The 11,975-nt window shown below is 42.1% G+C and overlaps 2 long non-coding RNA genes across 2 annotated transcripts in view; both read left to right on the forward strand.

The window, feature by feature from the left end:
- Positions 1-672: 672 nt before the first annotated feature.
- LOC145738320 (uncharacterized) lies at positions 673-1,544 on the forward strand. Its single transcript, XR_014180708.1, has 3 exons — positions 673-912; positions 1,036-1,195; positions 1,243-1,544. It is a non-coding gene; the product is annotated as an uncharacterized LOC145738320 (long non-coding RNA).
- Positions 1,545-1,871: 327 nt separating this feature from the next.
- Positions 1,872-11,975, forward strand: part of LOC145738482 (uncharacterized) — a 288,003-nt gene continuing 277,899 nt past the window's right edge. Inside the window, exons 1-2 of the long non-coding RNA XR_014180769.1 lie at positions 1,872-2,500; positions 2,555-2,728. This is a non-coding gene — a long non-coding RNA (uncharacterized LOC145738482). The remainder of the gene's footprint in view (positions 2,501-2,554; positions 2,729-11,975) is intronic.

Raw genomic sequence — 11,975 nt, forward strand, 5'->3', positions numbered from 1 at the left:
AATGTGGTCCAGTTTGTGGTCTCCTAATGTCACCACTTCTTCGTCTATTCTCTGTGTTGTAAAGAGTGCTGTGGTTCTCAAACCACTGGGCTCTTCTAGCCGTGCCACCGTTGTGTCTTTGTAAATAACCCTTCTAGTTGGCCCTATGTTCTTGAGGGACAAAGATATAGAGGTTTCGCCTCTTTTTAGGTTGCATAGTAGGTTGTTGCGTACTAGCCATCCCTCGTTTTGTACTACCCTAATATCTGTAGACATGGGTATTTCTGGTGCAATTTCGATGGGTTTTTCCTCTCCTGGCTTCAGGGTGTAATCTTCCTTTGCTTTTAACTTAATTATCAAATGGTCATCGTTTTCTATATAGTTCGGCAGGGTGTTCCAGGAGCTGGTTACTTGTGTCCTGACCTTTCTTGGTCGGGGTACTTTATTCTTTGAAACCAGCACTGTCACACTTGTTTCCTTGAATGCCTCATACAGAAAGCTTTTCAGCTTCTCCCAATCTGACTCGCTGTTTGCGGATGTCAGTCTAGGTATAGCCACCTTACTTATTTTATTTTGTATTGCCCACTCTTTCAACTTTCTACAGCAATGTTGGAGCGTATCCGAAGGGATATATTCGCTACCCTCTTCTTTTACTGTCATCTGTAGGGTATGCCTGTTTTTCTTAAACAAACTGACCATATGGGTAGTTTTTCCGTGTTGTAATCTGCCAAATGGTCCCTGATGGCTTTTCCCACTCCTCTGTCTCTACTGGGAGTTGAAGAGACTGCAAAGGCCCATGCAGTGCTGCTCGGGAGACTGAAGATGGACCCCGGCATTTCCTGGACCACCTCTGTCCAGCTTCGTGTTATGCCTGTTTTTTTGGGTGCAGGATTTCGCTTTCCTTCGAGCGTTAACACCAAGTCTTGATTTAAGGTGAGTGTATTAGATACTAAGCAAATTGCTGCCTGCATTTCTCTTAAGAATTCCACACCTAAAATAAGGGGTTGTGGTGTATTCTCCAATATTGTTGCTTTAATTTCTAATTTTTTCATGTAGTTCCCTCTGAGCTCCAGTGATGCCATCGTTTCGCCTAGACTTCTTACTTTCTGGCCGCCTGCTGTCACAAGCAACGTGGGTGGGTCTCTGATTCTATGTTTTTTGTTGACTAGGAGATGGCTTATCACATTTAGTTCCGCGCCTGTGTCGATGATCGCCGGTACGTAACAGTCGTTTACAACAGTATTAATATATAGTATTTTGTAGCACGTCGGGCCCCGAGTCGAGAGGGTGACGGGGCTTAGTTTTGCCACCCCCTGGAGTTTGGGTGTTGCTGTCTACTTCTGCAAACAGCAGCAAAGTGGCCTATTCTACCGCAGTTGTAGCATCTGGGCCTATTATCGTACGTCCTGGTAGATTGGTGCTGTCTTGTACTGGCATGGTTTGTGCCATAGACTTTCCTGGGCGGTAGAGGGGTTCTATCCTGGCGGGGACTGTAAAAGGGTGGCTGTCTTTGCCCTACTGGCCCATAGGCTTGTTCTTCTGTTTGACGCTGCGGTCTGAAGGCAAGTGGCGTGGAGCATTCTTCAGGGGCATTGTCTATAGTGGCGCAAAGTTTTTTGACTTCGTCCAAATTCCTGGGTGGTTATTGGGAAAATTTGTCAGCCAGTAGTATTTGGCTCTTGGTATGTCCCCTAACCCATTCTGAAAGATGGGGAATTCGTCGAGGTCCAGGTTTTCCCTGTATTCCTCGTATAGGACCCGTAGATCATAGAAAAATTTTTTTGTCGGTTCTAGGTCCCTTTGTTTCCTTTGCTTTAACTTTGCAAGCAGATGGCGACTGTGATTACCGTCGCTAAATTCTGTCTTAAATGCTTGACAGATGTGTAGCCAGTTGCTGTCGGGGTTTGCTGCCTTATACTCTCTATACCAAATGTTTGCAGCGCCCTGCAGATACGAGTGGAAGTATAGGATTTTTAGGGCATCGTTCCAGCTATTGGCCACCGCTGTCCGTTCGTATGTGCCGATAAATTGGGGGGCCGAATCACTACCCGGGTTGAACGTTGGCGGGCTGATGAATTGAGGTAATGCGGGTGTTTTTTCCCCTGCCTCAACGGCCGAAATGGTAATGTCCGCCATTTCTCTTGACCCCTTCTTGCCTTTTAATGCTTTATCTCCTTTTTCAGGGTGTACTTGTGCTCCTGTCTCTATCACCGTATTTTCCAGATCGTTTTCTGGTTCTTGTGGCTGCTCAATGTCTTCCCTTCTTGTATTTACAAGCGTAAGGGTTAGGTAATCTGTTTCTTGCATCCAAGGGTCTCCTACGCTTGAACTCCTGTGCCTTGGTTGAAAGGGGCTGCTAGGGTTTGCCGATCTCAAGTTGTACGCTTTTCTCATTCCTGTGGGGCGTACGGCTGGGTGTGGCCACGGATATGGAGATCAGTAGCCCCGGGATTCAACAAGGCGCCTCCACCATGTCGCGTTTAGGGGGTAGCGTAGGAAGAGAACCAAGATAGTAGCTTAAGTATGTCGTCTTTATTTAATACTCAGTTAACATTTAGCTAGCTCTTACCCCCAGATTAGGAGGGTCGCTAGCACCGCCGCTGGCGGGACACACATTGAACACTGTCCAAGAGGGGGTGTGTGGGTGTGGGTGTATGTGCGTAAGCCCTCCTGAAGTGTCGCCAAGCGAAACCCGCTCGATACGAGCAGGGAGCCCCTATGACCGACACGCCCAAAGGACTTACTTAAGGTACTGATAGGGTCAAGAGTTCGGACGGTCACCTCGTGGTATGCGTAAGAACTCTTGTCTTTTCAGCCTGGGCTCCCAAGAAGGTAACGAGCCGTCCGGACACTAGAAAGTTGCGACTGTTGCTCGAAGACCGACCTAGAGACCAATGATCTTAGATGGTTTGAGACGCTGATTAAATACCCACATCTGACCCCAATTTTCCGGTCTTGCTGATTCAGACGGTGCACTGGGGGAGACCGGGGCCAGACTAGGTAACGGAACATAGTGCAACTTATGTTATTTGTGACAATATTTCTCTGCCCAGAGTCCGGTCACACTCCGGTGCATAGTTTCGCTATTGCATCATAAGTGCAGTTGCACTTTAACCGCATTCCACAATTTTAATGTTTCCGCTTAAGTAATATAAATTCCACATTTTTTAATGTTTCCGTTCAAGTGAAATAAATTTGATTTATTTCCTTCGTGACATTTGCCGAAGGCCTGTCCAAACTTTTGTGCCGCGTAAGTCGCGCCGGGAAGTGTCGGTAGTGATCGGGACGTGGTGGACAATACGTGCCTCTTTTTTCCCTTACAGCCTTTCCGTTCAGTATCCTAATTCCACGTTACCTAACCGGGAAAATCGTCTCTTGTTTTAGAAAGTTTTAGTCAGACAAATAAAGTTAATTAATTACGGGCCACTCTTGGACCCAAATTGAACGGATGAAAATTGGTCCAGTTCGTCCTCTCGTTTTTAATTAAACTTAAGGTTTGTTGGTTTCTCCAAAAACCAACTGGCATCCCGAAGTCGAGTTTGCTTTTCTGTTCAAAAATTAAAGCAGGGAAGTCGGTAGACTTTTTGAAGATAACTTCATTTTAATTAAAGTTAAATTGGGGAAGTAAGATAGGGACTTTCATTATTAACATTACGGCACCCGCTGGAGTCGTAAAAGGGTTAACAATGATGAGTTGTTGAATCAAAAACAGCACCCTAACTGTCAGTAGGATTCACACTGAGTTTTCCTCCCATTTTTTTGTTAATAAGTCTCTGTAAAATGTTAAACCCCTCAGACGAATTAGACCAGTCGGTTGACTTATTGATTAGTTGGGACGATTTACCCGCCTAAATTGATTGGGACATTTCAATTCCCAGACATCCGGACTCAATGTCCTTTGAACGCTACAGGGGCAACGTAGCGCACGCTGCGGCCCGCCGCGATCGGGAAACGGTTTCCGAAGGAGTCGGAATCGTCCGGATACGAAGCGACGGAGCGACATCTCATTGAAGAAACTGCCTTTGGGTACGTTTCACACTTGACACTTCCTCAAGAGCCTCGTCCAGACTACAGAAGACAGGAAACAGCCGCGGTACCACCGACTGGACCGCCCGCTTCAACCGACACCAATGCGATGTTAGCCACGGCGCTAAATCAAATTGTGACAAGATTAGCCGAGCTGCATACAGCACCAGCACAGCCACGGGCTTCGCTGAAGGCTACGTTTGAAGGACAGGAAACGGAAGATCCCCGAATGTTCCTATTTGATTTGCGGCTCGTATGCTGGAAGGAGACCTGGCCGAAATAGAGCGCCATCAGCGCAAGTCATTACGGCCGCCCAATGAGTTTAGGGCAGTGCAAACTAACCCCCGTAGAGCGCTTCCACCCCCCATTTCAGCGCCCCAACGCCCCTCACAAATCAGGGCGAAGACCGTCCGCACCAAGACAGTAAACTCATCAGTATTTTGTGGGTCCTCAGGAAACGACATTGGCAGACCCATAATAGTTGTCGTGTTGCCCGACTGAGGCGTAGCCACGGCATTATTGGAGACCGGATCGGATATCAATCTAATTTCAAGCGAAATTTTGAATGAAGACGACCGCATTCGACCAAACCCTCTTAACCTGACGCTAGCCTCGGCAGATTACGTAGCTCAGGTAGAAGGAGTGATCACAATGAGCGTAATCATCAAAGGAGTGGAATTTCAGGCCGACTTCTACGTTCTACCCAAATTACACCACCTTTTGATCCTTGGAGACGCATTTTTCCGACTCCACCGCGCTTCCTTTTGCTACACGCGGCGCTGTGTCAGCTTAGGAACCACCAGGAGAGTGACAGCATATTGGAGCCAAATCTAGAAACCCCAACTGGATAACGTTCAGTTGCCGAAATTTTATGAAGACACCCCGGAAGGAATCCGCGACGTATACGAGGAATTCGAAGATTTGTTTCAAGCCGGGCTGAAACAATGAACGAGTATTAGTAGTGCCACCGAATTCCTCTAAAGAAAAACGCTGTCATTCACAAACGCGCATAACCTATGTCACCAGACAAAAGAAGATTCCTCAGAATCAAATTCAGGAAATGCTGAGAGCCGGTGTCATTGAACCATCCACCTCTCCTTACAGCAGCCCCCCCATGTTGGTACTACGCCCAGGAAAAAAGCCTAGATTCTGTGTGGACTACAGAGGCTTAAATGAAAATACAGAAGACGAGCCAACGGCGTTACCAAAGATTTCCGAAGCGCTGAAAGGATTGGCGGAGGCAAGGATTTTTACGGTGCTAGATTTAAAAAGTGGGTACTGGCAAGTACTACTTGCATCAGAAGACGCGGAGAAAACCGCTTTTACCACCCCCGATGGCACCGCCTATCAATTCCGAGTCATGCCATTCGGTCTGAAAAACGCACCAGGAACATTCCAGCGACTAATGGCAGGCGAGGTTTTGACTGGACTACTACACTGTTGTTGTTGCGTCTATCTGGACGACGTCAAGACATGCAGGAGCATGTAACACACACCAGAATGGTGTTGGAAAGATTACGGGAACACGAACTTCGAGTTTCCGCGGAAAAGTGAGATAGCTCGCACCAACCTCGAGTACTTTTACCATCGATGGAGGATTTGTAAAACCCCAGGAAAAACACTTGCAGCAAGTACGAGACTGCAAACCACCAAAAAACCGAAGGCAACTACATTCGTTCCTTGGCACCTGCGGATGGCTCAGGGAACACGTTCCACGGTACAGCGACGTCACTGCCCAGCTGACCGAACTATTAAAGGGCCCCCCAGGCAAGTGGGGCATTCAACTGCACCAAGGAGGCCGTGGCAAAAAGAAAGACCTTACACCGACCAAACTTTGCGAATAGATTCATACTGCAGACAGACGCCAGCATGGCGGAGGGTATGGCGGCAGTATTGTATCAAGAAGATGGGGAAAAACGACGGATCGTCTCATACGCGTCCGCAAAGTTCAAACCAAACGAAAGAAGGCTCCATGTAAATAAGCAGGAATGTCTGGCTCTTGTCTGGGCAACTGCTAATTTCCGACCACACCTGGAGGATAAACCTTTCACGGTAAGAACAGACAGCTGCTGTCTCACTTGGCTGAGCAAGTTCCGAGACAGTCGCGCCAAATTAACGAGATGGGCATTCCAGTTGCAAGAATTCGCCTTTGACATCGAACATGTCAAAGGAACAGAGAATCAGTTGCCCGACCTACTTAGTCGGCAACCGGAAGAGGCGGAGTACTCACCCGAGCCCGATAACGACAGGCTACTACCTCCAGAAGGTCCAATTCCGGACGAAATGGACCTAGAAACAGCACAAAACCCTAATTCAGAGCTGCTGGACGAAGCCACGTTCAATGAAGTCACCTTGGACGAACTTTATGACAAAGTCGCCAGAGCGCAACGAGGAACGGACTTTTATTCTACTACATGTAGGATAATCGATGCCCTAAAGGCACAACTCGAATTAGGACCAGCCCAGGAACGCCTACTCAAAGAGTTTGACACGTTCGACGGGCTCTTATGAAGAAGAGACCCGCATGGAGATAGACTATGCGTGCCAAAAATCATGGTTCCCGCGGTAATTCATCGATTCCACGACGCAGAAGAGCTAAAAACGTTGTAGAAATTCTACAAAAAGAAATTTTTGCGCGCTACGGCGTACCAAAGTGTTTGGTTTCAGACAAGGGTGCAGTGTTCATCAGCAACAAGATGGAGAAAATGTGTCAAAGCCAAGGAATTCGTCAGTTATTCTCGGCCATCAACCACCAACGCCAATCCCGTCGAAATCCCGTGGAAAGAAGGTGCCAAGAATTCCAGAAAGTAATGAGGACCCTGCTGATTGACAAGGACGTCACTCAGTGGGAAAGGCAAATTCCCACACTCCTACAATTGCTGAAGAACAGAAAAGACCGAGCTACAGGACAATCACCAGCCTCAATGGTACTGGGGTACGAACTCCCCATACCTGGTGAATGGAAAACCCAATGGTCAAAATTCCGAAGACCCCACCAATCGGCGAATCAAAGGAGAAGGAGGAATCGACGTGCCTACTTACGGCAACTGCAGTTCCAGGAAAGGACGTTCCCGAACCGCAATGTTCCCCCTCCATTCAGATTTACCGTAGGCCATAGGGTAATCGCGACCGCCACAACCCCGCGGTAAACTGAGTCCCCTGATCACTCATCACTCGCTGAGCCACCCCATGTTTTACAAAATAATCCTTAATTAGTCTGTTTAAAATAGCGCACGTTGTTGCTCTTTTAAGCGCGTAACAGGTGACCAATTTAGAAAAAACATCCAACACTACAAAAATATATGTAACTCCTCCGCGACTGACCGGTAGCGGTCCGTAGAAGTCTACGGCTACTAGCTGATTTTTTCCCTCCGGTATTATGTGACAAAAATCTGCGTTGGTCTTGGGACTGGACTTTGCTCTCTGACATATATCGCACCTTTTTATCACTTTCTTAACTGACTTGTTCATGTTTGTCCACCACACGTCGTTTTTTAAGGCGCGACAAGTTTTAAACACCCCGAAATGTCCTAAAACTGAGTGGTATTCCTGTACGGTTTCTTTCACTAGACTTTTTGGAATGCACAACAAATAGTATTGCCTCCGAGTGTACAACACTCCATTCCTAACTACAAAACGCAACTTTAACTTCTCGTCCGACTCCACTTTTTGCACAATATCATTCAGTTTGTTATCCGCTCTCTGCAACTCAGCGATGTCCTTCAATTTATTCTGAAAACTTGTACTTAATTTTAAAACGGTCAAAACTTTAAACATCTTATCGCTTGGAGTTGGCAAACGCGTAGCCGCTTGTCTGGATAACGTATCCGCAATAAAATTCCCACTGCTGGGTACGTGAACCAATTCAAAATCATACTTTTGTAGTACAAGAGAGAGTACAAAATATTATTAATCAAACAGAAAAGAGAGCAAAAAAATGTAACTAGCATAAAAAAAGACTTGCAAGAAAAAGTAAATCCAGGAGATCTTGGAGTTGGGGTTTCAATTGGTCGTGCAACAAAAAACGGAAGTTTGATACTGAATTGCGGAAATGAAAAAGAAATATCTAATGTCCAGGCAGAAATTCAGGCTAAACTTGGAGGCGATTATGAAGTTGATACCCCGAGGAAGCACGAGCACAGAATAAAAGTGGTGGCAATAAATGAATGTGAATATAATGTACCTGAACATGATATTATTGAGCGAGTTATAAATCAAAATCATTTGGATAAAAGTTCTATGGATTTCAAAATACGAATATTAAGGAAAACAAATGTGGTTAACAAAAAATTTAATATTGTTTTTGAAACTGACTCTAATAGTTATAACTTGTTGATCGCTGGACAAAGAATGAATCTAGGTTGGAACAGATATTGGATTTTTAACGACTACGGAATCATACGCTGCTACAATTGTAATAAATACGGTCATATGCAAAAAGAGTGTAAGGACAGAAAGGCTTGCGGCAAATGTACTGAGGAACATGAATCAAAAGAATGCCAGGCATGTATTGTTAAATGTGTTAATTGTGTTGTGACAAACAAAAAGTATGGGATGCATTTGAACACAGATCATACTACGTGGGATGTACTAAATTGTGAAACTTTTAAGCGAATTGAAAAAATACAAAGAAATAAATTTATACAATAGCAGTTAAACCACGAATTTAGTAAGAATGCTAGTATCGTTTACTTCAACTGCCAGGGTTTTTTAAATAATAAAGACAATATATTAGTGTTTGTAAATGATTGGCGTCCTAAGTTAATTTTTCTATCGGAAACCCACGTATCTGGTGATATCGAACCTGCTGAGCTGAATGTTAAAGGCTATCAGATGGTCAATTGTCTGACAAATAATAGAAGAACAGGGGGTGTAATGGCTTTAATTAGAGAGGATATGAAGTATAAGATTCGATCGACACAATGTGAACAGGGTTATTTATGGTTACTGTCAGTTGAAGTGAACATAGGTCGTATTAAGTATCTTTGTAGCGTTATATATCATCCACCTCAGGCAGAAAATGCAAAATTTATTGACTGTTTTAGTGAATATTTGGGTTCAGTGAGTTTGTTTGGGGGAGTCAACATTATTGTGGGCGATTTTAATTTTGACTTATTGAAGACCTCTTTCTACGGAGACAAACTTTTGTCAACCGTATACATGAATGGCTTTGCACAGATTGTTGATTCTCCTACGCGTTTCACTGAGAGGAGTCAAACACTGATCGACTACATAGTGACGAATAGCAAGATGTTGTCAATTAAGGTACACCTAACACCAAAAATAAGTGACCACTGTATTTTGTCAATACACCCTGATGTGGAAACAATTAGGGATCGCGATGTTTTGGTTACTTCGAGATCTATGAAAAATTATAATATTGACAGGTTGCAGGATGGTTTGCTGAATTCGTTGTGGACAAATGATAGCAACGATGTGAATGTTCTAGCAGATAGTTTTATTGAGAGCGTGGCTGATATTTTAAATGTTATGTGTCCTAAAGAGCAAAGGGTTTTTAAGCAGAAATATATGAATAAAGTTTGGATAACGGGTGATGTTAAAACAAATATGCAAGTTAGGGATAATTTATATGTGAGGGCAGTGAATGAAAGAAATAGTGAAGTCTGGGAGGAATATAAAAGAATGCGAAATAAAGTAGTTAGACAGATAAGAACTGAGAAAGAACGACACTTTTTAGAAGTGATTGATAATAACAGAGAAAACTCTAGAGAAATGTGGAAAAATTTAAAACAGCTTCTGCCCGAAAAAAAATGTTTGTCAGCACCAGATGAAATTTGTTTCGAAAATGATACTACTTCTGATGAAGGGCTTATCGTGCATAACTTTAATAAATACTTTGTAAATAGTATCGAGGAAATCGTAAGTCGTATTCCGCAATATGCTCACCCAGATGAAGCTATTTTTGACATCGCCAGATTGAATACTGAATTCTCAAGATATGACCAACTTACTATGACAAAGTTAAAAGGCATTTTAAAAAATTTTAAAAACGTTGGTGGTGGGTTAAGTGGAGTCTCAAAGAAGGTGTTGCTTGATGTATGTGATGTGGTGGGTAATCGTTTGTTAAATATAGTAAATGCATCCCACTCAACGGGGCAGTTTCCGGATAAATGGAAAGAATCAATTGTCATTCCTGTTGCGAAAATACTCAATACAAAGAATTATAAGGAGTTTAGGCCAATAAATACAGTTGAAATTTATGAAAAAGTCTTGGAAATAACAGTTAAAGAGCAATTATGTAAATATTGTGATGACAATAATATTTTAGTTGTCAATCAATCCGGTTTCCGTGAGGAGCACTCATGTGAAACTGTAATAGTCAATACTTGTGATATTTTTAAAAAGGAGATGGATAGGGGTAATTACGTAATAGCAGTGTTTTTAGATTTTAAAAGGGCTTTTGAAACGGTGGATCGGAATATCTTATTGCAGAAACTGAGCTGTATGGGTCTTAAAGACAATGTTTTGAGATATGTTCTATATGTTTGTTGAGACGAATTACTCATTTTTTTCCTTTGTTTATTGGGTCTTCTGTCTCACACAAAAAAGGTTTGTTGGGAAAATGGAATTTCGCACTATTTTCAACTAAGTTGAAAATAACATTAACCTAGTCGTCCCAACACAAGACCACTGACTTAGGCTCGGTCTTGTTACCTAAAAACGCTGACTTTTCGGTGGAAAATCTACCACCGTCTTCAGAGAATCTAAAAAAGAAAAAACACAACGGCAGAACACAGAAAACAACAACTTAATAAATATTAAACCTGATAATGTTCAATATGGAACTCTGAGAAGGGTTTTGTCAATAAAAATTGACATAAATTTTGACTTTTGTCATTCCAATAGGAAAGGTTATCTATTGTTGTAGTGAAAGGTGGGTTAAAAAAAAAAAAAAAAAAAAAAAAAAAAAATAAATCTTTAATAAGAGACAGAATACAATTCCACAGACATCATATATTTGTTTTAAAAAATGATATTAACTTTATTAAGAATGACCTTCAGTCAAAAGTCTCTTTTAATGATTTTAATCATATGTGGCAATGTATTCTGAATAGCTATCATATAAATTGTAATAAGCAAAAACAAATTCATATCAATAAATTTAATAATTTAATGGAAGAAAAAATACATATACAACTTGTAAATAGTCACAATCAGGTCAATAATCTTCAACAAAGAACTGTAATAAATGTTTCTAGCAAAAATTTATCTGATAGCGAAAAACTTGTTCTTTCAAAAGGTTTAAACTTTGCCATTACACCACAACACATTCCCAAACTTGATATTATTTCTGCAATTGAAGAGACAGCTCAAAATTTACCAGAAGAACATCAACAAGAATTTAAAATAAGATCAAAACTTATCTTAGAAAAACAACACAAAATCAAACAAAACCTATCCAAACCTGAACAACAAGCATTATACTCTCTCAAAAAAGACAACAACATAAAAATACTTCCAGCAGACAAAGGTAACGCTACAGTCATAATGGACTCTATTACATACCACAACAAAGTCATGACTCTTTTAAATGAAAACAATTACACAAAACTAAATAAAAACCCAACAGAAAAAATTGAAAGGCAAATTTACACTACTTTAAAAAAACATCAAGATCAATTTTCTGATCTTGAGAGGCGTAATCTTACGCCACATAATAGCAAAACACCACATTTTTATGGTGTTCCTAAAATTCATAAAAATAACATGCCATTAAGGCCAATTGTGAGTAGTATAAATTCGCCTACTCACTCATTAGCTCGCTTCCTGCTAAACATTTTAAATCCTTTAGTAGGTAACACAGATTCTTACATAAAAAACTCTCCTCACTTTCTTGAAAAACTCAAACATATCGACATTAATCCAAATCATATTCTGGTAAGTTTTGATGTTGTAAGTTTATTCACAAACGTCCCAGTTGACAAAACTCTTTCAATTGTTAGATCTAA

Source organism: Ips typographus, linkage group LG15, assembly GCF_016097725.1.
Source record: "Ips typographus isolate SLU linkage group LG15, UJ_Ityp_2.0, whole genome shotgun sequence".
In the NCBI taxonomy this organism is placed as follows: domain Eukaryota; kingdom Metazoa; phylum Arthropoda; class Insecta; order Coleoptera; family Curculionidae; genus Ips; species Ips typographus.